The sequence below is a fragment of the Oncorhynchus mykiss genome, chromosome 7 (genome assembly GCF_057628025.1).
Source record: "Oncorhynchus mykiss isolate SJ-2025 chromosome 7, ASM5762802v1, whole genome shotgun sequence".
In the NCBI taxonomy this organism is placed as follows: domain Eukaryota; kingdom Metazoa; phylum Chordata; class Actinopteri; order Salmoniformes; family Salmonidae; genus Oncorhynchus; species Oncorhynchus mykiss.
Genome location: NC_143028.1, coordinates 48,251,194 through 48,275,753, shown reverse-complemented (window position 1 = coordinate 48,275,753; position 24,560 = coordinate 48,251,194). Strand labels below are relative to the sequence as shown.

Here is a 24,560-nt window from a genome sequence, read left to right as displayed (position 1 = left end):
CTTGACACTCTTGGCAGGTGACAAGGATCATGGATCAGATAATTCAACAAAGAGTAAGTGATGTTACAGTCATTTTTAATGGTCCGGTAAATACCAATCATTGGGTCATTTTTTATAATTGTTTTGTTTAGGAGAACGTCTTCTTTATAGGAAACCCCACTATAAAAGTTAGCTTAGTCTGTTAGTATTATTTACTCAATAATTATGCTTCGAGTATAATTAAGATAAGGGGTAGAAGGGCTGAGTGATATCTTTCAAAGTAATTATAATAATAGGATGCGTGTTCAATTCATGAGCCATCATTGGCTGTCCTCATACATCAAATCAAATCAAATTGTATTTGTCACATGCGCTGAACACAACAGGTGTGGACATTACAGTGCAATGCTTACATTACGTACAAGCCCTTAACCAACAATGCAGTTTTAAGAAAAAATATTGTTAAGAAAGTATTTAATAATATGAACTGAAGTAAAAAAAATAAATACAAATTGAAAAGTGGGAAATAGAAAAATAACAAATAATTAATGAGCAACAATAAAATAACAGATGTGAGGCAATATAGAGTGGGTACCGGTACAGAGTCAATGTGCGGGGGCACAGGTTAGTCGAGGTAATTGAGGTAATATGTACATGTACTCTAGGTAGAGGTAAAGTGACTATGCGTAGATAATAAATAGTCTGGGTAGCCATTTGCAAATAGTCTGGGTAGCCATTTGATTAGCTGTTCAGGAGTCTTATGGCTTGGGGATAGAAGCTGTTAAGAAGCCTTTTGGACCTAGACTTGGCGCTCTGGTAACGCTTGCCGTGCGGTGGCAGAGAGAACAGTTTATGACTAGGGTGGCTGCAGTCTATGGCAATTTTTACGGCCTTCCTCTGACACCGCCTGGTATAGAGGTCCTGGATGGCAGGAAGCTTGGCACCAGTGATGTACTGGGCCGTACACACTACCCTCTGTAGTGCCTTGTGGTCGGTGGCCGAGCAGTTGCCATACCAGGCGGTGATCTACCATGCTCTCGATGGTGCAGCTGTATAACTTTTTTAGGATCTGAGGACACATGCCCAAGTTTATTCCCTGAGAGGGAATAGGCATTGCCATGCCCTCTTCACGACTGTCTTCGTTTGCCTCCAATGAGGACAGCCAAATAACCCTTTTTTATTTATGAGTGTACATGTGTTTGAGCCATTTGGACCTATATGGAAGAAAACGTTGGCAAAATATAGCAATAGTATCAGTGATAAAAAGGTACATTTAGTATAAATCCTGTTTTTCATAATTTGATTTATAATGTTTTTCTCAAATCCCCTGCTGTAGATATTCCACTGCAGTAATAGATAGCATTAATAGCATTCAAATTACTAGATGGAATAGTCCTATGTGCTTTTAATATGTACTGTATGGGATGCTGCTGTGTTTTTCATGAGTCATTGATAACTAATGATAATTATCCACTATCTCTGAGTGATATAATATAGTTGATATAAATGATGTATCCTATTCATGAATGTAATAAATGTTTTATAGATATTAATGTTTTATAACACAAAATAGTCATGAATAATGTATCATACAAATCTGTTGTGTTCTATGTGGTTAATGTAATTACAGTGGTTGTGTTCTACATATACTGTATACAGTATATTACAGTAACATCATTTTTATCAAACATATTATATCATCCAGAGATAGTGGAAATGTATCATTTTATCCATATGTGTGTATGAGTGTGTGTGTGTTGTGTTCTATATGGTTACTGTAATTATTTAGCACTTTTGGGTGACATATACCGAAATCCCCTGAAAGTTTTCGGGTATGGACCTAATAAAGTGACTGACTGGTCCTGGGTTTGTGCACTGTAGATTCAATCATTCAGCTCTTTTTGTTTAATAGTTCATACAATTACGCGGTGTGGTGGAGTTTGGAGAATAAGCTATCTAGAAGCTATTGTGTACCGAACCTACCAGAAAAATATATTTAAATAAATATGATTATGAACATTAACAATGGATATGAAAAGTATCAATGGTAATGTATTTTACTCTCGGAAACTGTAATATGAATTAAAGGACTTAACGTGCCAGTATATGTTTTGGTAAACTTTTCAGCATCTCAGATGAGTGATAGTGGCCATTTTGTTTTCTGGTTTTTACATACAGAATGAATGAATGAATGAAATGTATGGCTGTATGAATGAAAACATGCATGCAGTACTGTACATGTAATCAATGCATCAAAACATAGTGATTGCAGGAGTTGTATTACACTATAAGCCATTTGAGCTGTACAATCCATATCTCCTCATTGCATCAACTTTGTCTTTAGAAATGATGATGTTATTGTCCCACTTGAATCGTGTAAAATGGTGTATGATAACATGCAACAGTATGGTTTGTGTGGAAATATAAACTACTCCTTTTATAATTCAGCTGTCGATAGTCACTGAAAAAGTTTTAGTAGTTAGTATTCTTATGCCGACAACTATTACATTATGAGCAATATAGTATACTGATGAAGGTTACTCAAATTAATATACTTTGTTGAAAGGTCAAGACCCTGAGGATGATGAAAAGCTGCATAACCATTTTATTCAAGTCATGTATGCGTGATGATTAGGCACAGTTGAGTCATTCAGAGTTCACAAATCATTAAGACTGCCAACAATGGCAGTGAAACATCAAAATCGTTATAGCGTTACAGTACAGAGTTAATTGCATTTCAACTTTTGACCCTGATTGTACTATGGGCATAATATTGGCTACCATAAGTAATAGTAATGGGCTATACAGTTATGGTTGTTATACTTTCACTTAATATCCAAAGGGTCGTCTGCGAAACCTTGGGCAAAAAAGATTGACTGTCAACAACAGAATTACGTAAATATCCCCCCCCCTCCCCAAAAAAAAAAATCACAGCATTAATCTTCTTCATGTGGAAGAGTATTTAGCTCAAAGTATGAATGCAGCTTGAAAACAAGCCATAATTGATCCCCCTTAGCTGTTAAGATCAAACTAAGCCCCGAAATTGGCACATCAGGTTGGTACATGAAAGACTAGTACTGCCATCATTCGAAAAAGTGCCAATCATTTTCCAACTCTGTCTTTCTACTTTACAAAATATAAAGATTTTTTGGGGGGGAGTAAATATGAATCATTTGAATATAAAAATGCCATGCTGTAACTTCTCTCCATCAAAATACTGTTGCCAAAGCAATTCTAAAATGTCATTGTTGGTTGGTGGAGAAATTACATCTAAATCTATGTCACTCATGTGCAAAGCCACAAACAGAATTTTTGAATTTAAAACAGTATAAAACCGATTTCCTGTTTCAGCAGCTGGTACTGTAATCCAAATGACTGTACTGATGCTGAGGCATGATGGGTAAAAAAGAAACAGATATGTTTTATATGTGGAGATGACGTACACTGGGAGAGATGCTGTCTTAAAATGGAGCTCAGGACTCTTAAGCAGACATACCGCAATGGAGTCATGGAGCCAAATCATTACATAGCATTTTAACTAAATTGCTTGTTTTACAACATTATGTAAACAGATCTAGCATCCTTTATGATATGTTGGTCATATATACAGTCCCCATGAGCATAACATTGTTGATTGAATTCCATTTAACAGTTTCTGTAGTATTAGACAGCATTGGCGAATACAAAGTGTGGGATTGCAGGTTTAGCTCTCTACCATGAATAACCTGCCGATCACAATATTATCTTGCATATTTAGTAGTATTGATATTAGGATATTTAATGCCAATCAATCAGAATTAGAAATATGCCTTATTAGTGTTATTACAGTGTTACTACAAAAGCAACTTAATGTAAAATGTAATGTAAACATGTTACTCTGTTAAAAATAACGGTGCTTTGCAGTTCTATTTAAACCTTGTTGAGGGCCATACATGAAGCGAGCAATAGCAACCTTTTTGGCATTATATAGCACCATTATTCTAGCAGTGTAAGATATAGCTAGCTATATATTACAATTTGTTTTACAGTTTACCTTCATGGGACAATAAAGCACATTTTTCCTCAATTTGGTATTTTCAAATCTTTATGAATTAAAATATCTGTGTTACCCATCCAATTGCAAGGTTTAATTTTCTATGCTTTAAAATGTACAGTGGGGCTAAAAATTATTGACACCCTTGATAAAGATGAGCAAAAACTGTACAAAATTAATAATTAAAACACTGAACTATGCTCCAAAATATAGAAATTATATTATTTTATGCTAATACAATTGCTCAGAGAAAAATATTTTGTTTAACAAGTAATCTTTATTTTTTTCTCAAAAGGCAGGGGTCAGAATTATTGACACCCCTGTTTTCAATACCTTTAAGTTCCTCACCTTCCGAGGACAACTGCACTGAGCCTTTTCTAAAATATTTTATGAGTTGAAGAACACATTGGGTAGGGATCTGAGACCATTCCTCCATACAGAAACATTCCAGGTCCTTGATATCCTTCGTCTGTGCATATGGACTGCCGTCTCTAATTCAAACCACAGGTTTTCAATGGGTTTCAAGTTCGGAAACTAAATGGCAATTCAAAAAATGTTGATTTCTTTGTGGATTTTCATGTGTGCTTGGGTTTTGTCTTGTTGGAAGATCCACCAAGTTTCAGCCTCCAGGCAGAGGCAACCAGGTTTTTGGCAAAAATATATTTGTACTGAGTAAAGTTCAGGATGCCCAAGGACAAGTGGAAGCTAAAAAGCCCCATATCATCAACAATCAACCACCATATTTTACAGTAGGTATGGGGTTATTTTCTAACACCAAACCCACCACTGTTGTACATGGCCAAAGAGCTCTATTTTCATGTAATCTGACCCCAAGCACACATCAAATTACCCCTGCACACATCAAAATCCACAATGAAATGGTTAATTGGACACAAAATCAAAATTTTCCAATGCACATGACTTGAAACCCATAGAAAACCAGTGGTTTGAATTGAAGAGGGCCGTCCATACGGAAAATCAAGGATCTTGAAGGATTCTGTATGGAGGAATGGTCTAAGATCCATCCCAGTGTGTTCTCCAACTCATAGAACATTTTAGAAAAAGGCTCAGTGACTTTATTCTCGCAAGGTAAGGTATTGAAAACAGGGATGTCAAACCCCAAACCCAGGCATTGTATTTATGTAACAAAAGTACTCAAGGATATTCAGTCAGACCACCTGAGTTGTGATGAAGATTGCTATAATAATGATGGATTACATACAGATTTGGGCTACATATAACATCACTTTGTAATAGCAGAGTTTAAGAAGGAACACTCTTAATAGCTGAAGGAATCAGATCTGTCCTATTAAGCTAGCTCTGTTGGACCGTTAAACGGTGAGAGCAATTGCTCAGTCTCTGAGTTAATATATGAGGAACTGATTAAGATAATTGTCATAATATGGTACTTTGTGTGTATAACTTTATTACTGACATGTTAATTTACACTGTGGACCTGATACGTTTATACATTCCTCTATTTGCAAGAAATGATTAATTCCATCTAAAAGTCTATATTAATTCAATTGTTAACTTTACATTTCTTATTGATACATTTGTGGATTTGTATTTTACCATGGCTTTATGTTTTACCATATGAAGGCTGAAGAATGATAGGGCTTTTCTATTTGAGTACACATTTACACATCCTGAAAACATTAACCTTTCAAAGGGTTATTTAACAACATACACCTTTAGAAAAAAGGGTGTTATCTAGAACCTAAAATGTTTTTTTGGCTGTCCCCATAGGAGAACCCTTTGAAGAACCCTTTTTGGTTCCAGGTAGAACCCTATTCACATAGAGTTCTACATGGAACCCAAAGGGTTCTACCTGGAACCAAAAATGGTTATCCTATGGGGACAGCTGAATAACCCTTTTGGAACCATTTTTTCTAAGAGTGTACAATGTCTTTGTCTTTTTGACTTGAATTTGATAATAACTGCAATTGAGCATACTTGAGCTTTAAGACAGGCATTGTAATCTACTAATCTAAGAAGTGCATTTTGTGTCCTTTTTTCTTGGTTTTGTGTGCTAAAGCTATGTTGTGAATATTAGAATTAAGATAAAATGTCATTGAAGATTTTTTTTTAACTAAACAAGGTAAATGTTTAAGTAGATACATGATAATCACAGGTATAAACTCCATATACTGGTCTACGTGAATGTTAATTTTAAGCAAATGTACAGTGTCTCTGTCCAACTAATATAGATATGATCACTGGGTGAATATGGAATTAATGTAGGTGAGAGTTGTAGTTTCATTGTACTCTTTGAAAGTAATATGTTACTAATGTGTACAAGGTAAGATCATGTAAATCCATAGAAGACATAAACAGAGAACAGGAATTTATCAGGACTCAATAAAATACTTTCTCTTGCTGCCTGTAATATGACTTACCTTAAGATCATGAACCACTCCTCCTCAGCTGTGTTGCTAAACACAGCATCAGTCTGATTACATCAATAGTGCCATCTAGAGTTTAAAAACAGAACATCTTTGCACTTGAAACTTCAATGGTACTATAAGTCAGGGTAAACATTATTTGTTCTTATTACCATGGATGGGTCATTCCTACTATACGGTCCCTTTTCTGTCCCCAGGTAATATCCAATCAAATCAAAATCCAATCAAATTTTATTTGTCACATATGCCGAATTCAACGGTTGTAGACTTTACAGTGAAATACTTACTTACGACCCCTTTCTCTGCAATGCACAGGTAAAAAGTAAGAACATGTAAAAAATGTTTTTTAAAGGAAATAGTAACACAATATAATAACAATAAAGAGGCTACAAGCAGTACCGTGTACAGAGTCAATGTGCAGGGGTACGAGGTAGTTGAGGTAAGTTGAGGTAGTTGAGAAAGTATTCACACCCCTTGACTTTTTCCACATTGTTGTGCTACAGCCTGAATTTTAAATGGATTACATTTGGATTTTGTGTCATTGATCTACACACAATACCCCATAATGTCAAAATGGAAATATGCTTTTAGAAATGTTTACAAATATATAGAAAATTAAAAGCTGAAATGTCTTGAGTCAATAAGTATTCAACCCCTTTGTTATGGCAGCCTAAATAAATTCAGAAATAAAGATGTGCTTTACAAGTTACATAATAAGTTGCATGGACTCAGTGTGTGTAATAATAGTGTTTAAACATATTTTTGAATGAATACCTCATCTCTGTACCCCACACATACAATTATCTTTAAGGTCCCTCAGTCGAGCAGTACATTTCAAAAACAGATTCAACCACAAAGACCAGGTTTTTTTTCCAATGCCTCACAAAGAAGGGCACCTATTGGTAGATGGGTAAAACATCAAATAAAAAGCAGACATTGAATATACCTTTGAGCATGGTGAACTATTTTAATTACACTTTGGATGGTGTTTCAATACACCCAATCACTACAAGATACAGGCGTCCTTCCTAACTCCATTGCCGGAGAGGAAGGAAACCACTCAGGGATTTCACCATGAGGCCAATGGGGGCTTTAAAACCATTAGAATTTAATGTCTGTGATAGGAGAAAACATTATAGTTAGTCCACAATACTAACCAAAATTACAGAGTGAAAATAAGGAAGCCTATACATAATACAAATATTCCCAAACATGCATCCTGTTTGCAAGAAGGCAATAAAACAATACTGCAAAGAATGTAGCAAAGCAATTAACTTGTTGTCCTGAATACAGTTTTTTGTTTGGGGCAAATCCAATATAACACATTACTGAGTACCACTCCCCATGTCTTCAAGGATAGTGGTGGCTGTATCATGTTTTGGGTATGATTTTAATCATTAAATACTTAAAAAAAATTAAACAGAGTAGAGCTAAACATAGGCAAAATCCTAGAGGAAAACCTGGTTCAGTCTGCTTTCCACCGGACACTGGGAGATGAATTCACTTTTCAGCAGGACAATAACCTAACACAGAAGGCTTACCAAGAAAACAGTAAAGTGGCAAAGTTACAGTTTTGACGTGAATCTACTTGAAAATCTATGGCAAGACCTGAAAATGGAGCTTGAAAAAAAAAAAAAAATGAAAATTCCAGGTGTGAAAAGCTTTTAGACTTATTTACATTTATTTTTGCCTTTATTGAACCAGATAGGCCAGTTGAGAACAAGTTTTCATTTACAACTGCGACGTGGCCAAGATAAAGCAAAGCAGTGCGACAGTGCAAAAACAACAACCCAGAAAGACTCACAGCTGTAAATCGCTGCTAAACGTGCTTCTATAAAGTATTGACTCAGGGGTATGATTAGTTATGTAAATTTGATATTTTTGTATTTCATTTTCAATCGATTTAACAGGTGACATCAGTAAGGGATCATAGCTTTCACCTGGATTCATCTGGTCAGTTTATGTCATGGAAAGAGCAGATGTTCCTAATGTTTTGTACATTCAGTGTACGTTTGATATAGAAGATTATGCACATAACAGTGGGAAAATGCACCTAACAGAGTTGACATTTTGTTAGGAAATATAGTAAAAAAAAAGACTAGTGTCAATATTCTGTTTGTCTAATATATTAATGTTTTATGTATATTTAAATACATATTATTTTGCTAATTACATTATAATTACTAATTACACTTACATATGTATCTATAGCCTAACATGAGTAATTGCAATGAAATGTATATATAGTTTTAATTAGTAATTGTAATTAAATTAGCTAGCATCAATATATATAAATAATAATCTATTTTGATGTTTTTTACAAACTCAAGATGACAATGTTATTAAAAAGACAGAAAAAAAAAGATTACAAATAAAATCAATAGAAAGTGATGCAATCTGATGCACAATATTCATTCTTATTATAGGTGTAATATTTTTCAATTATTTTACAAATGTAAACATTCATAAAATTGTTTAAATCATTATTGGTGTTAGTTCCACCCTGTCATTGCTTTATACCCTCTTATGTTTCATTCCACCCTGTCATTGCTTCATACCCTGTTATGCTTCATTCCACCCTGTTAGGTTGGTATTTTTAAATCATAATTTAACAATACCATCAAATGTTAGGCAGAATTTTGTGGTAACTTGTAGAAATAGAAGGGATCAACAAAACCTGTAAAAATGTGGCATGTCTTGTGGGGTATGCATGGGTGTCCGAGCTGTGCGCCAGTAGTTCAAACAGACACCTCGGTGCATGCAACATGTCAATACATCTCATAACTACAAGTAGTGATGAAGTCAATCTCTCCTCCACTTTGAGCCAGGAGAGATTGACATGCATATTATTTATACTAGCTTTCTGTATTTATCCAAGGGCCAGCTGTGCTGCCCTGTTCTGAGCCAATTGCAATTTTCCTAAGTCCCTTTTTGTGGCACCTGACCACACGACTGAACAGTTGTCCAGGTGCGACAAAACTAGGGCCTGTTTTCTTATTTTTTTATTTCACCTTTATTTAACCAGGTAGGCTAGTTGAGAACAAGTTCTCATTTACAACTGCGACCTGGCCAAGATAAAGCATAGCAGTGTGAACAGACAGCAACACAGAGTTACAAATGGAGTAAACAATAAACAAGTCAATAACACAGTAGAAAAAAAGAAAAACAGAGTCTATATACATTGTGTGCAAAAGGCATGAGGAGGTAGGCGAATAATTACAATTTAGCAGATTAACACTGGAGTGATAAATGATCAGATGGTCATGTGCAGGTAGAGATACTGGTGTGCAAAAGAGCAGAAAAGTAAATAAATAAAACAGTATGGGGATGAGGTAGGTAAATTGGGTGGGCTATTTACCGATGGACTATGTCCAACTGCAGCGATCGGTTAGCTGCTCAGATAGCAGATGTTTAAAGTTGGTTAGGGAGAAAAAAGTCTCCAACTTCAACGATTTTTGCAATTCGTTCCAGTCACAGGCAGCAGAGAACTGGAAGGAAAGGCGGCCAAATGAGGTGTTGGCTTTAGGGATGATCAGTGAGATACACCTGCTGGAGCGCGTGCTACGGGACGGTGTTGCCATTGTGACCAGTGAACTGAGATAAGGTGGAGCTTTACCTAGCATGGACTTGTAGATGACCTGGAGCCAGTGTGTCTGGCGACAAATATGTAGCGAGGGCCAGCCGACTAGAGCATACAGGTCGCAGTGGTGGGTGGTATAAGGTGCTTTAGTTAGAAAGAGGAAGGCACTGTGATAAACTGCATCCAGTTTGCTGAGTAGAGTATTGGAAGCAATTTTGTAGATGACATCGGCAAAGTCGAGGATCGGTAGGATAGTCAATTTTACTAGGGTAAGTTTGGCGGCATGAGTGAAGGAGGCTTTGTTGCGAAATAGAAAGCCGATTCTAGATTTGATTTTGGATTGGAGATGTTTGATATGAGTCTGGAAGGAGAGTTTACAGTCTAGCCAGACACCTAGATACTTATAGATGTCCATATATTCTAGGTCGGAACCATCCAGGGTGGTGATGCTAGTTGGGCGTGTGGGTGCAGGCAGCGAACGGTTGAAAAGTATGCATTTGGTTTTACTAGCGTTTAAGAGCAGTTGGAGGCCACAGAAGGAGTGTTGTATGGCATTGAAGCTCGTTTGGAGGTTAGATAGCACAGTGTCCAAGGAAGGGCCAGAAGTATACAGAATGGTGTCGTCTGCGTAGAGGTGGATTAGGGAATCGCCCGCAGCAAGAGCAACATCATTGATATATACAGAGGACCTGCCTTGTTGATAGTGCTGTTAAGAAGGTAGAGTAGTGCTTTATTATGGACAGACTTCTCCCCATATTAGCTACTGTTGTATCAATCTGTTTTGACCATGACTGTTTACAATCCAGGGTTATTGCAAGCAGTTTAGTCTCCTCAACTTGATCAATTTCCACATTATGTATTACAAGATTTAGTTGAGGTTTAGGATTTAGTGAATGATTTGTCACAAATACAATGCTTTTAGTTTTTGAAATATTTAGGACCAACTTATTCCTTGCCACCCACTTTGAAACCCACTTTGAAACTAAGTGCAGTTTCTTGTTAAGTGTTGCAGTCATTTCAGTCGCTCTAGTAGCTGACATCTATCGGTTTGAGTCATCGGCATACACAGACACACTGGCTTTACTGTCAATAGCAAAGATTGAAAAAAGTAAGGGGCCTAGACAGCTGCCCTGGAGAGGCTTCCATTAAAGAACACCCTCTGTGTTCTGTTAGACAGGTAACTCTTTATCCACAATATAGCAAGGGGTGTAAAGCCATAACACATATGTTTTTCCAGCAGCAGACTATGATCAATAATGTCAAAAGCCACACTGAAGTCTAACAAAACAGCCCCCGCAATCTTCTTATAATCAATTTCTCTCAGCCAATCGTCAGTCATTTGTGTAAGCGCTGTGCTAGTTGAATGTCCTTCCCTATAAATAAGCAATTTCTCTCAGCCAATCATCAGTTATTTGTGTAAGCGCTGTGTAAGCGCTGTGCTAGTTGAATGTCCTTCCCTATAAGCATGCTGAACGTTTGTAAAAAAATGTTACTGTAAAATAGCATTGTATCTGGTCAAACAACATTTTCCTAAAGTTTGCTAAGGGTTGGTAACAGGCTGATTGCTTGGCTATTTGAGTCAGTAAAGGGGGCTTTACTATTCTTAGGTAACGGAATTACTTTTGCTTCCATCCAAGCCTGGGGGCACACACTTTCTAGAAGGCTTAAATTGAAAATATGTCAAATAGGACTGGCGATATCGTCTGCTATTTTTCTCAGTAATTTTCAATCCAAGTTGTCAGACCTTGTTGGCTTGTCATAGTTGATAGACAACAATATTTTTTTCACCTCTTCCACACTCAATTTACAGAATTCAAAATAATTACAATGCTTGTCTTTCATAATTTGGTCAGATATACTTGGATGTGTAGCGTCAGTGTTTGCTGCTGGCATGCCATGCCTAAGTTTGAAATATCAGTTGGTTTTGTGATGAATGAGCCATCTATTTCAATGAATGATGGAACTGAGTTTGCCTTTTTTCCCAGAATTCCATTCAAGTGTTTTACTATCATTTACCTTTGTTTCCTAGTATAGTTTCTTCTTCTTTTTATTCAGTTTAATCACATTATTTCTCAATTTGCTAAATATTTGCCAATCGGTTGTGCAGCCAGATGTATTTGCCATTCCCTCTTAACAATACAATTTTTGAATTCCTCATCAATCCACAGGGATTCAACAGTAATTTTCTAAATTTACTTTAACCTTTATTTAACGAGGCAAGTAGAACAAATTCTTATTTACAATGACAGCCTACTCCGGCCAAACCTGAACGACGCTGGGCCAATTGTGCCGGGCCAATGAGACTCCTAATCACGGCCAGAGGTGACACAGCCTGGATTCAAACCAAGTACTATAGTGATGCCTCTGCACTGAGATGCAGTGCCTTAGACCGCTGCGCCACTCGGGAGCTCAATGGGTGCATGCTTATTGATAACTGGAATAAGCCATGTTCATAAATGTGTCAAGCGCAGCGTCTGTTTGCTCCTCATTACCAATAAATATTCTTTACATCAACAACATAGGAAACTTATTGTATGACATTTTATGCGCTATATTAGGCCCAGCCTTTTTAAAAAGGAAATAGTAACACAATAAATAATATGGAAGGAACCTGTGACTGTGGATTATCCTCCTTCCTCAACACTGGGCTAACTAGGGCCTTACATAGTACCTACATGTAGTTAGTATTGGTGTTAGTGAAAGGCAAAGATTAATGTCTGAAATGCAGTCCAATCAGACATATACCAAACAGTAATTATAAAAGTGCAGTATTTAGTAATGTCTACCAAAAGCCTGGTTGGTTTGAAAGAAGCAGTGTTGATACTATCAGCCCGAGTGAAGGAGACAGTGCTTATCTTCCGTAATCATCTGCCCAGTGTGTACCTTTATCCATTGCCAAAAAAACTAATTGAACCCAAGTCAGCTGGGCCAAGTTTAATCACAAGGGCCACAAGCCTTGGCATTGTTTAATTAATATACATGTTGGATTATTTGACCTAATCAGCTGAAGACGACTACATTAATTAGGTGAGGAGATCCTTGGAGATACGAAAGGTGTCTGTCTACCCAGTCTGCCATTGACAGAATAGTCAAATGGCCATGGTGAAAATAGTTGGTGGTTTAATCTTATTTTAATGCTTGATGTGTATTGAGTTGATACACTCTGGATGTTCTCAGGGCACTTGCCGAGCAGAGTATAGTTCTCTTTTTTATTGGTTTATGGAAGGGGACAGGCCCGAATGGTACAGGCACTTTAGGAGCCAGAAAGCACTTTTTATCACAATAATAAATCTAAATGTAAAAAAAAAACAGGCTGCCCATAAAATTTATTAAAATGACAGATGAAAGTGTGTAAAAACAGGGCATTAAAGCTAAGAGGATTCCTTTCCTTTTTTGGTGCCGCCCAGTTGAACAACTGGGTGTGATGTAGTGGGCCAGGAGACACAAGTCCTATCACCGCCCCCACCACCAAGACCAGCCACCAGCCTAGTTGCCAGGCAAGGCCAGGGGAAATCCCTTATTTACTTAAAGCGATGCTCCGGAACTTTTGTCTAATTTCAGCTAGTGGTTTGGAAGTGGCACTCACAAGCCAAAACGTCATCCAGTCGTTTGTTACCTCATCCATTTCTTATATGTTACGTCAGGCACAACAGTGTTAAAATCATGACAAGGCACTAATCCTGCTGTATAAAATGTATTTATTTCCCCAATTTAAGGAAAAATGTAGATACATCGTAACACGCTAACTGTGGAGATAACTCCCACTAGGCTGCCATACATTTCTGAGGTGATTTGTTCTATACAAAATGCATCACAGCCCAGGGAAAATTCTGTGAATCCTATAACAGGTGGACAGGTGGACTGCTTGCGTATAGAGCAAATGTTGTGTGAGGAGAGCTTAGCCCTATACATGATATTGATCATTTATAAATGCCAATAAACCAATGAGACACTTATCAATATCAATGTTTGACATCTCCTTATTTCACCAATCATGTTTTTTAGCACTTAAATTCTGGATATTAATTTATATATCGACAGATGATAATCACTAGTCAAAAGTGTTAATTCATATCTATTTATTTTACCACTAAAAGGGGCATACTGTGGTTTGATTGTTTTAAAAATAATAAAAAGTGTGGCAATTGCAACAAGTACTGTACATTGTATGGATGTTCAGTAAGTAAAAGCACACAAATCATTATGTATAGTGGATGGAGCAATAACCATGGCAGCATAAAATAATTTTAATATCTTCCCTAATAGTGGAACAAAGGGACCTAGCCAACTCAGTAAAGCCAGATTGACCAAACGTGACAGCAACCATTTGTTTGACTGTGTTTGCTGTTACTGAATAGTGACAAGAGAGATTTGGTGGGCAAAGTAGGACGATTAATTGCATTAGCACAGTAAATAGTAGCCGCATAGTAAAGAAGGAAGAATAAAAGCTCTGCAGAAGAACTCAGGTATAACAATACCGATGGAATGAGGTGTGTGTGTGTGTGTGTGTGTGTGTGTGTGTGTGTGTGTGTGTGTGTGTGTGTGTGTGTGTGTGTGTGTGTGTGTGTGTGTGTGTGTGTGTGTGTGTGTGTGTGTGGGCTTGAATGTTTGCACGCGTTTGTGTTCACAGTATGTATGTGTGTGTTTGTGGCAAAGCAGAGAGAGTTGAAACTGTAGAGAAGAGTGAGGAAGTAGAGCAGAAGAATATGGGACTGACATAAAGGAATCCAGGACAATTCTGCCTCAAGATGAGTGAGGGCTGGAAAACAGCAGACTGGAAGATCCAGAGGTCGTTCCCATGGAAACCTTGGCCCAGGGCTATCGGTGACCCTCCTGCCTGCCAATACTAGAGAAGCACAGATTGTAGGTCACATATGGCACCAACAATCCAATTAGGCCTAATCTATCTTGACTCAAGGGTCATAAATTAAACTGCAAAACTGGTTCCCACTCTGGCTTATCTCCCAGGCAAGGCTCAAGTCTATGATAATGTCCATGTTTAGGTATGACAACAGGGAGGAGCCAACAATGAAATGTCTATGTGAACTAATGTATACAATTATACCCCGCAATAGGAATACACAAAGTGACATCAATTGGCAACTTGGTGATACATGACTCCAATGTCAATGATTTAAAGGGGTAATTCACAGTATTCACAGTGCATCTTCCTATTCACAGTATCACATTTGACATAAAATATATACTATTACTTATATGTTTTTATATATTTTATATCTTATCCATTCATGTAAGTTTGACTAATTCAATAGCGACCTTAGATATGAATATAATAGTACATCTGTCGTCGATAAAGTGGCTGTGACTTTAAGAATACCACTGTGGGGTGTTGAATCATGGTTGTCTATTACTGTACGTCCTCTCACATAAAGATGAAGAAAGAAATTGCAGCTGACAGCAACTGGAATTACACATTAAATGCTCGGTAAAGTAATAAACATGATTTTCCTGTACTTTATATATATTTCCACTTCATGATACTGTGAAATTGTGAAAATAATGAGTATACCCTTTTAGTGTAAGCTGTTTGAAAAGACTGCCTGAAATGTCAGCCTGTTTTGGTGTGATGGAGTTTTGGCCTGACATCACCAGGTGGTAAATTGGGTAATAGACCAATAAGAAAGATACTGTAGTTCCAAACGTCTCTGCCAATAACAGCTAGTTTTGGGTTTTCCCGTCCCAAGTCAGACCACAGTCCTGGCAAAATTATTTTAATTGAAAACAATCACAGTAAGGTTATTACCCAGAAATCTTTTGATAGTGAGATAAAAACAGCTGCATTGGAACTTTAATGGTAATTCTTAATAACTGCTATATTAATATTTTAGCATTTTTGTCTTTGAGAAGAAAAAAATATTTTTTCCAGCCATTCAATATCAACCCCTCTGTCAAACTGTTGAGAACCACATCTTGTATTTTATAACACTGAAAAACTGCAAATTGACAGAAGAGATACTACACATGTCCCATGGTCCTAGAGACATGTTGGAAACATAGAGGATGCCCCTGGCCCAGCAGTTAGTCAGACTCATTTTTGTTCCTTCTCTGTCTACACTACAGTGCTCCTTCAGGTGCACTTAAGGGAATTGGTTGAATTGAGTTGTTTTTTTATTATTGTTCAAAGTGCTTACATTTACCGTCATATTATGACGTACTGTATGCCTAAGACTGTGTAAAAACATTTCTTCATCTCTAAGCAATGGACGAATGCAGGGAAACAATTGAAAGGGAAAGAATGATAACATATATGGCACTATACTGAGTAGCATTTAGCAGACATTTTATCAATACAATCATTATTTTGTAGCATTGATGTCCAGAACCATCAGGGTGAGAGACTAAGGTACCCAATACATTACTGTATAACAATGCTTTGCAAACAGCAAGACTGCAGAAAAACAGATAAGATGTGAATGATTTATATGTCTGGAACGGAATCACCCTGCAAATAGCCAAACTCTGCGGGCCTATGGTTTTATGTGAAGTCTACAAAGAGGTTCCAGATCCACTCACATGGCAATGTAGGATCGAGTACAGGCTCCCTTTCTCTGAGGATCACATAGTCGTTAAAGCTTCATGGTTATACAGACCATGAAGCTGACTAAGGTATTAATTCTGAACTATGCATGAATAAAATTGATTTCTATGTACAAGAGTATTACTTTTTTTCAGACACAGGGTTAGGTCCACAGAGGGAAACACATAGTCACAAGCACGCGGCACACAAACGCCCCATTCATCCGCATGTACAACTACTGTATAGAAAGTAGCATAGATAAAGACGGCTCATCTAATCCGGATGTAATCACAAACACAAAAACAAAAGGAGAGAAGGAGAGAAAGCACAGGCATCTCAGGGGAATGTAAATATTTAATACAAATAAAAGCGACAAAGTGTATTGGTTGTGGAGGGTAAGCAATGTTCAGCGACTAATGCTCTGACGCAAAATGTTTTTTTCTCCAGTTTACAATTAATGAAATATATATTTCCCCGATATTTTGTCTGCCATGTTCAGTCTAAACAAGTGGCACTCTACTATGGCAGCTTCGGTCAAATAACAAAAAAAAGCTTAAAATCTCTCTCTCTCTCTCTCCTCGTTCCATCTTTGCCCTGTGGTCAGAGATTTCATGAGTGAGCTGGTAATAATCACGGGTGACTGGATTCTCACCTTTCCTGAGAATTTGCAGCAAATAGGAGCCAAACGGAAATAAAACACAGTGAGGGGTGGCTACAGTAGAGAGGCTTTTAATAGCCAGATGTGAATGTCTCCTGGCACTACTCTGAAGCTGGTGGAATTGCTATATTTCTCTGGAGGAAGAGAATGTGAGAGAGAAGGAAGAGAGGGGTTTCAATGAATCTTATGGTACATTCATGTGGTTAGAGGGGGGAGAGTACCCCAAATAAGACTTTTTGCAGTAGATATGAAGTAATTAGGTTACATTTTGGAGGAAAGTGAATGTCAGACTTATCTGGTTTAGACATTTAAAAGTTATTACATTTTCCTAAAATAGAGGTGATAACTGCCTTAGGAACCCAAAAGCTCCACCATACACCGCATTCTTGAAGTTAAAGTCTTTTTATTTAAACGATAACAAATTACTTACCATCTCATATACTCTTACTTATTTAACTTCATCCAATGACTGTTATTATAATATGAATATGCTTTGCTTTTTCAATATGGTATACAGATATTGTTATTGTTTCAAAACAAGCTTATCTTCAGACAGTTGTATAATTTTACAGTGTAATTAGTTGTTGGTGTTAGAACTTCTGGAAATGTTGATCTGTTGTCACTTTTTCATATTTGCTCATTTTCTGTGGAAAGTGCCAGGGTAGCCCTCTCCTCTCGTCAATGACCAAAAGCGCCCTATTTGGCCTCGTGGGTGGACTATTATTCATAATTTTCACAATTTATTAAGACTTTTTTTTTAAACTGACAAAAATCCTGTGTTTCTATGTCAAACAGTTTTTCTATATTTCAGTCTTCTGTGGTGTATATAAAGTATAATATTGGGATAAAAAATAAAAATAGAATACATTTCAACTCTATGTCTGACATGGTACAGGTGTCTTATTTTTTTAAGCCTATAACCATGTGGGATGACTTTGACGCTAATGCCATGTGGGCGAGGTGTATACTTTTGTTTCAATGTAGATGTATTAAAGACTACCAATAATCACTCTGTGTGGCACCGATTTAGCCCACTGCAGTAAAAGCTTAAACCTAGAGCCAAAGCAGGCAAGAAGTGCACTAATGAAATTAGGCACCACCTAAATGTCTTCTCACTCTTGGGTGCCTCTCTGACTGTGGGTCACTGTGTCTTTAAAATGTCTCTGAGGTTCAGTGAACATGATGGAACTTTCTGGTATTATCAAGTGCACTCAACGTGAGGGATCAGATTTTGTTATTTTATCTATACATAATCATGCAATGTTCAACCTTTCAGACCCCTTGTTTTAGGAAACTGCCTCTCTACAAGGTTGTTAAGGAAGAGAGGAAAAACTGAGTTAGAGGAAAAGGTGGCAAGAGAGCGACTTTGACGCTAATGCAAGCTGAATCGTCCTGGAATGCCTCTGGTTTCAATTGGAAAAAGTACCTTACATGGAGAGGTGACACAAGCCTGCTCTCTGATACGTACGTGTAAGTGAAGGCTTCTGAGCAAGCTGCAGCGGAGCCTGGAGGCCAAGAAAATATTTCATGAGTAATTTAATATCTGGAACATGAGCGTGGACCACTCAGGATACTGGCCCGGAAACAGACAGTGATCCAGGAGACAGGCGGAGAGAGGAGGACTAGGGGGGTGGTTAGCACATAACTCCGGCCCTGCTGGGGGCACAGTACACCCGCCACCCTAATCGCCCCACTCACCTTCTCTGGTCCAATAGTCAGGCTCAATCTGTCCATCGCTGATGTGCCCATGTGTGTCAGCTCTGGAGGATGAGGGCCAATGCATGCAACTACCACCTGTATCAGAGGAACTCTTTATATAAAGCATGTGAATGATGAGATGACTACTGTATCACAGTGTTAGCTGCCTGGATAAAGTATTACTTTAACGTTTAAATTACTGAGGTACCATACTGTAAATGAAAGCAAAGTTCAGGTTGCAGACCTGGGTTCACCTGAGTCTATTTGATTATTTGTTGTTATTTTTTACTTTAAAAACATATTTTCTCTGCATTTGACTATTTTCTAATAATGTGTCCCGAATCAACTGCTTCTATTAGAATTATTTTAAATTATTTTCAAATAATGTCCTAGAAATAGCCTAATATTTTTAAAATACCTGGGTTAAATGCATGGGATTGTATTTTAATCAGCCTATTTGAGTATTTTCAAATACATGCCAATACTTTCTAAGTGGATTATCAAATTAGATTAGAGAGAAATTACTAGATTAGCGAGAGTTTAATAGTACAGGGTTGTAGATGTGATTACAGAGTACAGTGACATTGTAGGACAAAGTGAAATAAAACAATACACATTTAATCAAAATAGATAATAATATAAAAAAACATATATACACTACCGGTCAAAAGTTTTAGAACACCTACTCATTCAAGGTTTATTTTTAAATTTTTGCCAGCTTCAGAAATTGCAGCCCAAATAAATGTTTCACAGAGTTCAAGTAACAGACATCTCAACATCAACTGTTCAGAGGAGACTGTGAATCAGTCCTTCATGGTCGAATTGCTGCAAAGAAACCACTACTAAAGGACACCAATAAGAAGAAGAGACTTGCTTGGGTCAAGAAACACGAGCAATGGACATTAGACCGGTGGAAATTTGTCCTTTGGTCTGGTGTCCAAATGTGATATTTTTGGTTCCAACCACCGTGTCTTTTTGAGACGTGGTGTGGGTGAACGCATGATCTCCGCATGTGTAGTTCCCACCGTAAAGCATGGAGGAGGAGGTGTTATGGTGTGGGTGTGCTTTTCTGGGGACACTGTCAGGGATTTATTTCAAATCAAATCAAAGTTTATTTGTCACGTGCGCTGAATACAACACCTTACAGTGAAATTCTTACTTACAGGCTCTAACTAATAGTGCAAAAAAGGTATTAGGTGAACAATAGGTAGGTGAGGAAATACAACAACAGTAAAAAGACAGGCTATATACAGTAGCGAGGCTATAAAAGTAGCGAGACTACATACAGACACCGGTTAGTCAGGTTGATTGAGGTAGAATGTACATGTAGATATGGTTAAAGTGACTATGCATATACTGTATGATGAACAGAGAGTAGCAGCAGCGTAAAAACAGGGGTGGGGAGATGTGGGTGGGGGCACACACTGCAAATAGTCCGGGTAGCCATTTGATTACCTGTTCAGGAGTCTTATGGCTTGGGGGTAAAAACTGTTGAGAAGCCTTTTTGTCCTAGACTTGGCACTCCGGTACTGCTTGCCATGCGGTAGTAGAGAGAACAGTCTATGACTGGGGTGGCTGGGGTCTTTGACAATTCTTAGAGCCTTCCTCTGACACCGCCTGGTGTAGAGGTCCTGGATGGCAGGCAGCTTAGCCCCAGTAGTGCCTTGCGGTCAGAGGCCGGTCAATTGCTGTACCAGGCAGTGATGCAACCAGTCAGGATGCTCTCGATGTTGCAGCTGTAGAACCTTTCGAGGATCTCAGGACCCATGCCAAATCTTTTTAGTTTCCTGAGGGGGAATAGGCTTTGTCGTGCCCTCTTCACGACTGTCATGGTGTGTTTGGACCTAGTTCTAGTTTGTTGTTGATGTGGACATCAAGGAACCTGAAGCTCTCAGTGGCTGGGGTCCCTGTTGATATTTTGGCCTTCCTGTGGCACCTGGTGTTGTAGGTGTCTTAAAGGGCAGGCAGTGAGCACCCAATGGTGAGCGTACCACCCTCTATAGTGCCTTGTGGTTCACGGCGGAGGTGCCATACCAGGCTCTCGATTGTACCCCTTAGAACACTTTGAGGGCAATCGGGGACAGGACACATTTCTTTAGCATCCTGAGGTTGAAGAGTCGCTGTCATGCCTTTTTCACCACGGTGTCCGTGTGGTTTGACCATTTCAGCTTCTCGTAGATCAGGGAGCTAGAAGTTTTTGACCATCTCTACAGTAGCCCAATTGATGAGGAGGGGGGTGAGCCCAGCTTGGTTCCTCCTGAAGTCCACAATCAGCTCCTTTGTTACTCTGACGTTGAGGGAGAGCTTGTTTACCTGGTACCACGCCGTCAGAGTGCCTACCTCCTCCCTGTAGGCCCCTCCCTCCCATTGTTGTTGGTAATCAGGCCTCCTACTGTTGTGTTATCAGTGAACTTGATGATGGTGTTGGAACTGTGTGAGTCCACGCAGTCATGTGTATATCGAGAGTACAGGAGGGGACTGAGGATGCAACCTTGTGGGGCCTCCATGTTGAAAATCATTGTAGAGGAGGTAACGTTGCCTACCTTGACCACCTGGTGGATGGCCAGTCAGGAGGTCCAGGACCCAGTTGCATAGGGAGGAGTTCAGTCCCAAGGCCTTGAACTTTGTGCTAATTTTAGAGGGCACTATGGTATTGAAGGCTGAGCTGTAGTCGATGAACAGCATCCTCCATATGCATTCCATTCATGCAGGTGGGTGAGGATGTGCAGTTCAACGGCAATTGCATAATCCGTGGATCTGTCAGGGCGGTAGGCGAATTAGAGAGGGTCAAGTGTTTTGGGGAAGGATGTGGTGCCTCTCAAAGCACTTCATGATGACAGAGGTGAATGCTACAGTTCAGTTACTTTCCCTTTCTCGGGCACAGGGATGATAGGTGACATCTTGACGCAGATGGGGATAGCGGCCTGAGCTAGAGAGAGATTAACAATGTCAGAAAACACAACTGCCAGCTGGTCTGCACATGCTCTGAGGCTAGGGGATGCGGTCTTGGCCGGCATTCTTGCTAGGGTTAACACGTTTTAATGACTTAGACACATCCTCCACGGAGACTGTAAGTACGTAGCCCTCAGGGACTCTCCTCGGCCACTCAGAGTTGTCATTGTGTTCGAAACGTGAGAAAAGGATGTTTAGCTAGTCTGGTAGGGCAGTGTTATTGTCCACAACGTGGCTAGCTTTCTTTTCATAATACATTCCAATATTCAACTATCTGTATTTAAAAAAATATATAATCTGAATACTTACTTTGAAATGTAAGTGAAGGTATTGAGATATTTTAAATATTATTTGAACCCAGGTCTGGTGTACAGTACAATGATCACTGAACGTTTTTGTGTTGACTACATTTTATGGGTAATGCCAAGGCAATGAATGAATTACTTCTGAGAGAGTGGCTCTTCACAAGCTGTGCTCGTTGTCCCTGTGGCTAATGAGGCATTGAAAGTCTGTGAGATTCAGAACACGCTGATTAGAGTCAAGGGTTCTCCGACCTAGAGCATCATCTGTTACAGCTCGTACACACCAGCACCTGAATGTTTCAGAGAGCCCCTGGGACACCACACCAGGGCAACCTCATGCCTTGTGAGAGATAGCACTGTTTGCAAACTAGCAAGTCTAATTGGAATTCAACTGCATATAACAATATAGGACACTGCAATAAAAGGCTATAACATGTAGATTAGGGTAGTAGGGGTGAGCATCTCTGAAGAAAGAAAGAGGTAGAATAGACTTTTTGCTCTTTGGTAGTCTACTGTACTGTGATTCACATTTTCTTGTTACTTTTACTGTATTTACGTATGTAACAGTTTCACTTCTGTCCCTCTCCTTGCCCCGAACCAAGGATCCTCTGCACACATCAACAACTGCCTCCCATGAAGCATCATTACCCATCGCTCCACAAAAGCCACGGCCCTTGCAGAGCAAGGGGAACAACTACTTCAAGGTCTGAGACTGAGTGATGTCACCGATTGAAACGCTATTAGCGCGCATCCCGCTAACTAGCTTGCCATTTCACACTGGTTACACTCACCCTACTTTTGACCCCCTCCTTTTCCACAGCAACCATCATTACCCATCATGCCACAAAAGCCACAGCCCTTGCAGAGCAAGGGAAACAACTACTTCAAGGTCTCAGAGCTAGTGAAGTCACCAATTGAAACGTTATTAGCGCGCACCCCGCTAACTAGCTAGACATTTCACACCGGTTACACGTACAAGCATATTAGACCAAATGTACAAATGAGAGAATTTCAGTGAGCTTATAACTACTGCACTAAATGTATGTCAAGCATATTAATTTGTCCTTTGAAGGTTTCCAGTTATCCCAACAAATGTGACAAAGGGCACACAGATGGGCAGGAGGCTGGGTTGCCATGACCCAAAAGTTATTACACATGTTTGTTGATAAGTTGTGATATGAACGTGAAGTTCTATTATGTGGATCACTTTAATGGAATAAGCCCCGGGTTATCCAGCTACAGCAAACATTTCCCTGGGTTAGATTTCCTTTTCCCCCATGGACCTCCGCTGAACCAGTGACTCTCTGGGAACGACATCTTTCTCTCCCTCAACAGGATGATCCAGTGAAGCTGTTGACAGTAACATTGATGGCTGTCAACGCGCTGTCATCTCCACTTCCACCCGGGGCCTTGATTACTGAATATTGTGGGACGATCCCCAGACGATGTGACCTATGTTGGAGGTGAAGAGAGAGAGAGAGTGTGAGAACATTCACAGGTCCTGGCCCACTTGTATGGATATTTTCGGATTACATTAATTTCACTATATTGGGCACCTCCTAAGAATTAAAATACATGAATTAAAATATGATTACTTATTAGCTGGATCCCATCTTGATGGCTCTTCGAATGACATAATGATCCAATGTTTTACGTAAATGACAGAAGTTAGTTGTTTGGTGAAGTGAACATAATGAGTCAATTGAACATGATGCTAAAAGCAAGGCAAAACGTAGATTGAATGACATAATTATTTTGAGAAACACATACATTTAACATTATGTAATACCGTTGGAGGAAGATATAGAGAGAGAAAAAAGACAAGTGCATGTAAATTGTCCTCTTGTGCACATAATTGGAATGATCAATTGTCCATATTAAGCTTCTGTTAAAACACAAGCTCCTATTGAATAACAGATTCACTTTGGTTAATTGTTTTTTCGTGACTAGTTAGGCCTCTGGAGAGAAGCTTGAGATACACCATTATAGCAAATCACCATATCTGTGAAAAGCCAGCTTTCAATTATCCATTTACATTTCTCTAATAAATTACTTTTCATTACCCTGCCCGCAAGAATCCCAAAATAATCTCAGTTTAATGCTTGGCTATATTTACATGATAAAAAAAATAAAAGAAGGGAAATACCCAAGCCATTTTACTTAATTTAAACACTGAGCCTTGAAAATAGCTTTTAAACAGTGGCACTCCTAATCTTCTATAATTGTGCTCTAACCAGAGTGGTAATGAGCAGTCCTGGTGTGAGGGCTGGTATGCTGCTGTGGGGTGTAGCTATCTGTTTAGGTTGATGGGGCGTCTGTGCCTCCATGACACTGACCCTGGCCATCAGCCAGACTGGATCAGGAGTGTTAGACAGAGGTCAGAGAGAGTTGGCCCTCTGAACTGGCTGATCAGGG

At 38.8% G+C, this 24,560-nt stretch overlaps 1 long non-coding RNA gene across 1 annotated transcript; it reads left to right on the top strand.

Moving 5' to 3' along the window:
- The first annotated feature begins 13 nt into the window (after positions 1–13).
- Positions 14–23,746, top strand: LOC149982574 (uncharacterized). Its single transcript, XR_016497300.1, has 2 exons — positions 14–53; positions 23,481–23,746. It is a non-coding gene; the product is annotated as an uncharacterized LOC149982574 (long non-coding RNA).
- Positions 23,747–24,560: the final 814 nt, after the last annotated feature.